Below are 8,061 nucleotides of genomic sequence, written 5' to 3' on the forward strand. Positions count from 1 at the left end.
ACAGAATAACAGTACCTAATGCAAAGATATTGTGTGGCACAGCACTAGCAAAAGCATTTCAGGACCCGAATGACAATGTCACCAAGTTATCTTTTAATAATAATAAACACATATGTAGTGCTATAAACACTCCAAGTGCCATACAGGTAATGGGGACTCCCCACCACCACCACCAATGTGCAGCCCCACCTGAATGATATGACAGCAGCCATAGTGCGCCAGTACACTCTCCACACACCAGCTTTCAGTGGGGAGAACAGAGTGATGAAGCCAGTTCAGAGATGGGGATTATTAGGAGGCCATGACTGGTAAAGGCCAGATGAAAATTTAACCAGGACACTAGAGTAACACCCCAACTATTTACAGGAAACATACTGAGCTTTTTAATGACCTTGGACAGTCAGGACCTCGGTTTTACGTCTCATTTGAAGGACGGCGCCTTTTTACAGTACAGTGTCGTCATACTATACGCCCCCTACTGGTCCCACAAACACATCTTCCAGCAGCAACCAAACTTACTGTCTAGGCCTATACATATTCTTTTGGTGGCTTGACGATCTAGGGTGCCCATTAAAATGCCACTGATGATATTGTAACAACCACGGAGTTCGGTACTTAATGGAGTAGGCGTAGGACTCACGAAAAGGGGTTGAACAACAAATTTATTAACCAGACCCAAGGAAAGGTACACACGCAGGGACAGGGGTTACAGCACTGCACCTACGTTAACACAGACACGGAAGGGAAGAGCCCCCCTCACAGCCTCCGCCCCCTTATATACAGTCCCCACAAGTCCCGCCCCTCAGGCGCTGTTCCCAGCCCGCCCTGCGCGCGCATGGCCCAAGGGGACGGAGCAGCCGTTAAAGCGCCCCGCGTGGACGCCACACTGTTCTGAGACAGTGGGTGTGAATAGTTTTTAGGAGCCTGATAAAGTTGTAGGATTAATAATAGGTGGAGACGACCTTGAGCAACATCTATGAAAATGCTTTGAAAATATTCTCCTGTAAAAACGGGTGCAATTTCAAGTTTCTGTGGATAAAAGCATAAAAGCACCTATCTAAAGGACATAAAAGTTTACTCTACACGTTGAATCGAATTCACATTCACACCAAAAAAAACAGCAAAGAAACTCTGATGAAACGGAAAACGTGCTAATATAGATAGAGGCTTATTAAACGTCTCACATGGCGCAATTCTGTGTTTCATGAAAAGGAGAAAAAAAACTTACACCGAGGTTCGGCAAAGGTTTTGTGAACTGCCGAGGTCTCGCTGGTACATCACTGACTCGGCTACCATGGCCTGTTATGACAGAGCAAGAGGGCACCCGGCTGATTCTAATTTTCAACCTCTGCTGTGGATTCCGAGTGCGCATCGGGAGGTACTGACGCTTGTACCGAACAATGGACGGGCAGAGGAAAAGTGATAGTGATAACAGCGCTGGTCGCGGTTCTGACACTGCAGAATATTGTCACTGTGTTTTTTCCCGAGTGAAGCGTAGCGTAGCGGATAAAACTGGGGTCTCCTAACTGCCAGATTGCAGGGGTTCGCGGTCCCGCCGCTGAGCTGGCTGTTGTGTTTTAACGGAGGTACATTAGCCAGGTGGTCTAATCCGCCTAGTTGTAAAAATTGGGCCCAACAGTTTGGGCCGGGGTATAATCCCTACGATAGATCGGCGTCCCCTGTGGAAGTGGAGGGCGGGGGGAGTCACGTTTTCTTTCTGCCGCGAAAAACCGAGTTCGCCCAGGTTTAGAGATGACCTGCTGGCTCCAAGCAACCGGAGCTTACTTTTTCGTTTCGGTTCGGGTGTGTTTATAGTTTATACAGTTCGATTAGCCTATGACTTGTTTTCTCCACGTCCTCTGTGAAGTAGGTAGATAGAAGTGATTTCAAACTATATTCCCGCGTCATACACAAAAACCCCACTAGAGGGCACAAATAAGCTGTCTTTCACGCAGAGCAACACAGACGGCGCCTAATAAAGAAACTTGGCCGTGGCGTCGAGTCTGCAGGACGTGGGATTCAATTAGTGTGCTGAACATAACCAGCCCTGTCTCCTTCTTTCGAACGGTTCAGTACATCATCCAAGCCCTGTTTTCGCATTATGCCCTTTCCTGTTGGATCATTTATCCAGCTTTGTCTTCTTGAGGGATAAACTAAATGTCCTTGCACGCTACCTTGAGTGGTGGTCTAGCAAAAAAGACTATACAGTACTTTCTGGAAGGAAAATACGACACCAAAAGCAATCTTGTCGGTTTTTTTTTTTTGCCGTTGCTGTATAGATGTTTATTATCCCTCGTATAACTGAGAGGTCTCAAAGGACATGGCTACAGATTCGCCGTAACAATATCAATGCTGGTAACAGCATTTATAAATCGCAGTCCGACCTCAGTCGACCACAGGGAAACAAATGGGAACCTCAGGGAAACCTCAGATGGAATGGAAGAAAGAAGTTAGTAAATCGTGCGTTGCTGCTTTAACCCAAAATGTAATAAACTATTGTTGCCAATTAAAAATGTGACAGAGTAGTGGATATTATTCACTCGGGAACACTACTTTCTAAGAGTGGATCGGGAAAACAAAATCACGCTTGGTATATTATTATACCTGCACCACCTTCGTTCAACATTTAGTCGGTTAATGAAGTAAAACATACATTTCCACAGTGTCAGAACCAGGGTGAAGAAATAGTGACGTGCGTCTGAGCAGCTGCAGCGTAGGCAGGACTACAGTGTGGTGGAAGTAGCTCTCCCCAGAAATACACGGCGTCAAATAAAATTGTACAATTACATTGCCACTCCTCAAGGAGTGTAAAAACACACAGCACAATGTCAGTCAGAAAACACCGAGCTATTTGGCCAAACCGAATGAGTCACTTGGTACCCCGTGCAGATTCGTTTAAATGAGGACTATATAATACCACTGAATTTTGACATAGTTGGCATTTAAACCTACATTTGTTCGTGGCAAGTGTGATTGAGGATGCCAAAAGGAAACCAATACCTAACCAATGCCTAGAGAATCTGGCTAAACTGGATCTTCGATCGAGTCTAATCTTCTCAGTGAGTGTGATCAAGCTCGGATGTGCTAGCCTTACTATTTTAGAATTGTTTAAAATCCCTGGCTGTGGTTGTAACTGTTTAGATGGTCCAACTTTACGGTGATGTAGTTTTCTCTATAATGCGGCTGGAGGAAGAATCAGTCGCCGTTTGCTTTAGAAGTTAGTAATTTGTCAACCTTATTGCAAATACTGTGGTGCTGAGCCTGTGAACCTATTACTTTCCTACTCCAATAAAATGAAAACTTACAATGACGACCTGGAACACAGGTTCAATATAGTACAGCATTTTTGCAGCGACTGTATTCATGAGGTAAAATCACAACCTTGAGACCTGGAAGAGAAACGTTACGCTCTGGCTGCCTTTAAGAAGTTTTCGTCTTGGCCATTTGTTTTCCCGCTTGTGCTCGGTTTCAATTTGCACAGTGCTAATTACCACACTCTTCCCCCGAGCGGCCGGGCTCCCGGGTTCCTGTGTCACCGAAACGCACTCCAGGATCGCTGGAATCAAAGCTGAAAAAAAAATACAATATGTATATCTACAATATCTTTTACTCAGTTAAAGATCAAATATAGATCATTTTGCATAAGAACAAACGTTTGTAAATTGATTTACTACTAATACTATAACGCAGTTTTAAAAAAAGGTATTGACAACAAGGTTATTTAATATTACACATTCAACCATTTTCTAACTGCTTCATCCAATTTAGGGTCGCGGGGTAGCAAGCAACGGGCGCAAGGCAGAATATACTCGAGGGCACACACACTCACACCGGGGCCAGTCTTCTCCGAAGTCAGTTCACCTACCAGCGTGTCTTTGGACTGTGGGAGGAAACCGGAGCACCTGCAGAAAGCTCACAGGACCCTGGGAAGAACATACAAACTCCACACAGACAGCACCCCCGGTCCAGAATTGAACCCAGGACCCCAGCGGTGCGAGGAAGCCTTGCTAACCCTCACCGTGCAAATTGTGTCGTATTCGGTTCTTGCCCTCTGGTGGAGGAACTGATACATTGCATCATAACATAAGTAGCAAATCGAAAGCTGTTGACCAGAAACGGACATTTTTAAAGATGTTGACAATTTTATGAAGTAGAATTATATTTAAAGGTATGGCATATTATCCATGTGCATCCTTCTTGCTCAACGAGGGCAGTACGGTGGAGTGGCAGGTAGCCTTGGATCCTGGGTTTGAGTGGGGAACTAGACTGAGGAACCTTCTGTTTCACCCGTGTCCCAATGGGTTTTGTGCAGGAGCTCCTGTTTCCTTCCACCTTGAAAAGGAGTGCTGGCTAGATTTTTTGGTGACTCTAAAGTGTGTGTGTGACCCACCACAGACTGGGACACATGGATTCTTGGGATAGGCTCTGTCCTGTTGCAGCCTTTACCAGAAGTAAGCACTGTCAGTGAGCACAAGTACACTAACCCAGTTACATATGGAGTTTGAAATACTGTATACATTTTCCAGATATTTTTAAATATTGCAATAAGCTAAGCATGTAAGATATTTTTACACACCGGGCTTCTTCACATGCTGACGCATATAAAGAGTACCCCAGCAATATTTTCATTATCCTCAGTAAAGTATCTTTCACAAGAAATACATCAGCACAGGAAAGGCATTAAATGGCTCAACAGTTCTGTTTCATATAATAATAATAATAATGTTACAGCCTTTGTGGTTTTTAAACACTGCACAGCTGTGCAGCCACAAATCCAGGCTGAGAAGGGCACTAAGTGAATATTCATGCAGTCGCTCTGTAAGAGTGAGTTATAAATGCTGTAACATGTTTCAGATCGCGGAGGTTGCTCTGTGTTATGAAGCTGAAGACAACGCAGCCTTTTCGCAATCTTTCCTTTTTCCAGTGCTGAAAAGAGACAGCAAGGCTTATTTTTAGTTTTGTCTTTCCTGACCCATCTCTGGAAAAAGAAATGTTCTTTTTGTTTTGTTTTGACGGAAGAGAGGATAAAAAGTGTAAAAGTTTACAGATTTAAAAGCAATGACCCAAGTGCTTTGTGGTCACATTAGCACAAGGTGGTTAAAAATAGATCATCCCATGATTGTGTGACTTTCCCAATGTGTTATGTAATCTGACTAACTGCTGTTTTCTAATGGAACAAAGCGTCTTTCAAGACCTATCACAATCCCTCTGACTGCCGCCCCCTCATACCCTGTGTTAATTACGTGGTTAGCGATTGTCTCATCTCTCGGTCCCCCTAACCCACTGGTCAATATTGTGGGCTAACTGGAGGACTGTGATTCTGCTTTTAGACTGTGGGATGCTATTTTTGTTCGCTCTTGAAACAAGCCTAAATTACACCATGCCATTTGCACAATAGATGTGAAGTGTTTACGTACTCCTCCACAGTGACCAGAGGGTCATGCATATAAACAAAATGGGCCCGCTAACCGGGAGGCACGGTGACGCGGCGGTCAGCAGCGCTGCCTCGCAGTGTTGGGGCCCCGGGGTGCTTTCTGTGAGGAGTGTGTAGGTTCAGCCTCCGATCACGTGGGTTTCCTCCAGGTGCTCTGGTTTCCTCGCACAGTCCAAAGAATGGTTTACAGACCCCGGCTTTCTTGATCTCACATTTCACTGGGAAACCATGTGTCACGATTCTAGTCCCTCCCCCCTTAAGGGCGCTCCGGCTCTTTCACTTCGGACTTGATTTTGTGCACCTGCCCCCTGTTTCAGCCTCTTCCCAGCCCACCTTAAAAGCCCACTCAGTTCAGGGCTCTGCGTTGATTCCTGTATCGTGTGAGCCCGGGACCTGGATGCGCCTGGCTCCATTATGGTTTTATTTTCCGTTCCTGTTCCTGTTCCTGTTCCCCGCCGGTTCCTGTCTTTATCCTGTCTAGTCTCGGATGGACCGCCCGGCTTTGGACTTTGCCCGTTTTGGATTCCCCGTTTGGACTACTTCTGGATTGTTTGCCCCGGACTCACCCCCCCTGGACAGCTGCGCACTTTGGACACGCCCCCCGTTTTCATTCCTGACCACTACATGCCTTTTCCCCCTGTGTTTTCTCACTCCACCCCAGATCGTGTCGTCTGCATAGGGCCCTGAAAGAACACTTTTGTTACACCATGTCTAACAAAACTGAGAGGAGGAAGAAAGGAAGAAAAGGAGACTGCAAGTGCCAAATCAATCAGTCACAAGAGGCTGCGAAAAAGCACGTCAGTTCAACTGAATCCTCCAGTTTTGTATCAATCTCTATAAGATTGTGTTCTGAGCTAGAAGATGAGCTTTTGTGCCATCTGACAGATGGGTTGAGTGTCGGCTTCTGTATTTCAATTTGCAGGATAGAGAATATGAGTGGTTGAGAGGACAGTTAATGAAGAAGCACGGTCTTGATGTGTGTAAAATGTAAACCCCTTCTCAACCAAATACAAAAAAATCTAAACAGTAAGTGAAGATACTGGATGCACAGATGAAAATGATGGCTCTTTTGACTCCTCTCTTACAGCAGTGAGAAGTTTCTCATGTCTTCTGCCAAGCGCGGTGCAGGCCTATGATGTGATAGCAGGCTATCTGAGGCATTTCAAGCAACAGCAATCTAATTGGTTGTTCCTCAGGGTAGGAAGGAAATCTTCAGGATTGCATATCACAGTCCTTTTTTCTAAGATCCAGCAGAAGTGATGCAGAGGAATCTGAAGGAGACCACAAATTCCCCAATCTGAGTGCAATAAAAAGGATGAGCTTTCATTGGAACAGCTACCAATTAGAGGAGGTCACTCAACCCATCTAGCTTGATGGTAGTAGATAACTGATCTGAGCATCTAATTGAGCCAATTTATACTCCCATAATCCTTCATAGAAAGATATACCTCCTGTTTTTAGTTTTAAATTATTTGTTTTCATGCATTTTTTCAACATGATTTATATATGTACTTTTTGATACAGCCAGCTATTTTATTGGCTATGTCTGAGTAAAGTACCTTTCTCATGGTTCTTGAACCTTCCAGGTCTGAGCCCAGAGTCCTGACCTCTCCACCACACTGCAGCGTAGATGTGCTACTCTATAGTTTTCACTTGTCTCCTCTTTGAGGAAGTGCAGTTCTCTCCCCAATGTCTTCATAACAGCAGATGACCTCAGGAGTACTGTAGTCTAGAGCTTTTCTAAATAGTTTGGGTCCTAGTAGGTAACTAGGTAACAGATCCAAGGATTTCTTGGAACAGCACAGCTGGGTAGATTGTTTCACACTTAACCAACATTTTTACAGCAAAAATTCTCACAGTAGTAGACACCAGAAAGGGACACACTGAAAACACAGTGTGCAAGAATTGGTTCCTTACTGCTTGATTATGTTTACAGTACATAATGGTGTGTTACATGATGGTGTGTTAAACCTGTATTTGTGTAAATTGGATCTCTTATAGAAAACCTATCACTTATTTAGATTTTTTTTATTTATAACAGATATTTTCATATTATCCATTAATCACTCTATGTAGTTCTTTTGTAATAATAATTTAAACCTGGGTTTTCAAACATATGGATCTGTTTGACCTTTTTATGGAAATATAAAGGAAAATTTATGGAAAATTCAGGTTTTGCGTGGTTTCATAAATTAAAAAAAGAAACCCACAGCACTACCAGGAATTCCTAAGTAGATGTCTGACCTTTACTTGAATTCCACTGCTCAACATAAAATGACGGTGATTATGAAGATGCTGTAGCAATTATGATGCTTTTCAATAAATGTGCTGTGTACTTTAGTAGTTTTGAAGAAAGTCGCGAACCCTAACCTTTCCCTCTTTTTGAGCTCTAAGGGCTCTTAATGCAGAAGTGAGAGCTGTGAGGGAAAAAGGGCTGGGATAATGTGCAGTGTTAAAAATAAAATTGCTCCAAAGCTACAAGCTGATGTCACAGACCAATGCACATCTTTTAATCTAGTGCATTTCCACTGTAATACTCACTCTTCTTGTCCATCAACATTGTGACCAGTAACAGTCTGTACAAAAAATATCCATTGAGACCAGCAGGTGTTTGGTTCTTTGAAAAA

Source organism: Atractosteus spatula, chromosome 2, assembly GCF_055471065.1.
Source record: "Atractosteus spatula isolate fAtrSpa1 chromosome 2, fAtrSpa1.hap1, whole genome shotgun sequence".
In the NCBI taxonomy this organism is placed as follows: domain Eukaryota; kingdom Metazoa; phylum Chordata; class Actinopteri; order Semionotiformes; family Lepisosteidae; genus Atractosteus; species Atractosteus spatula.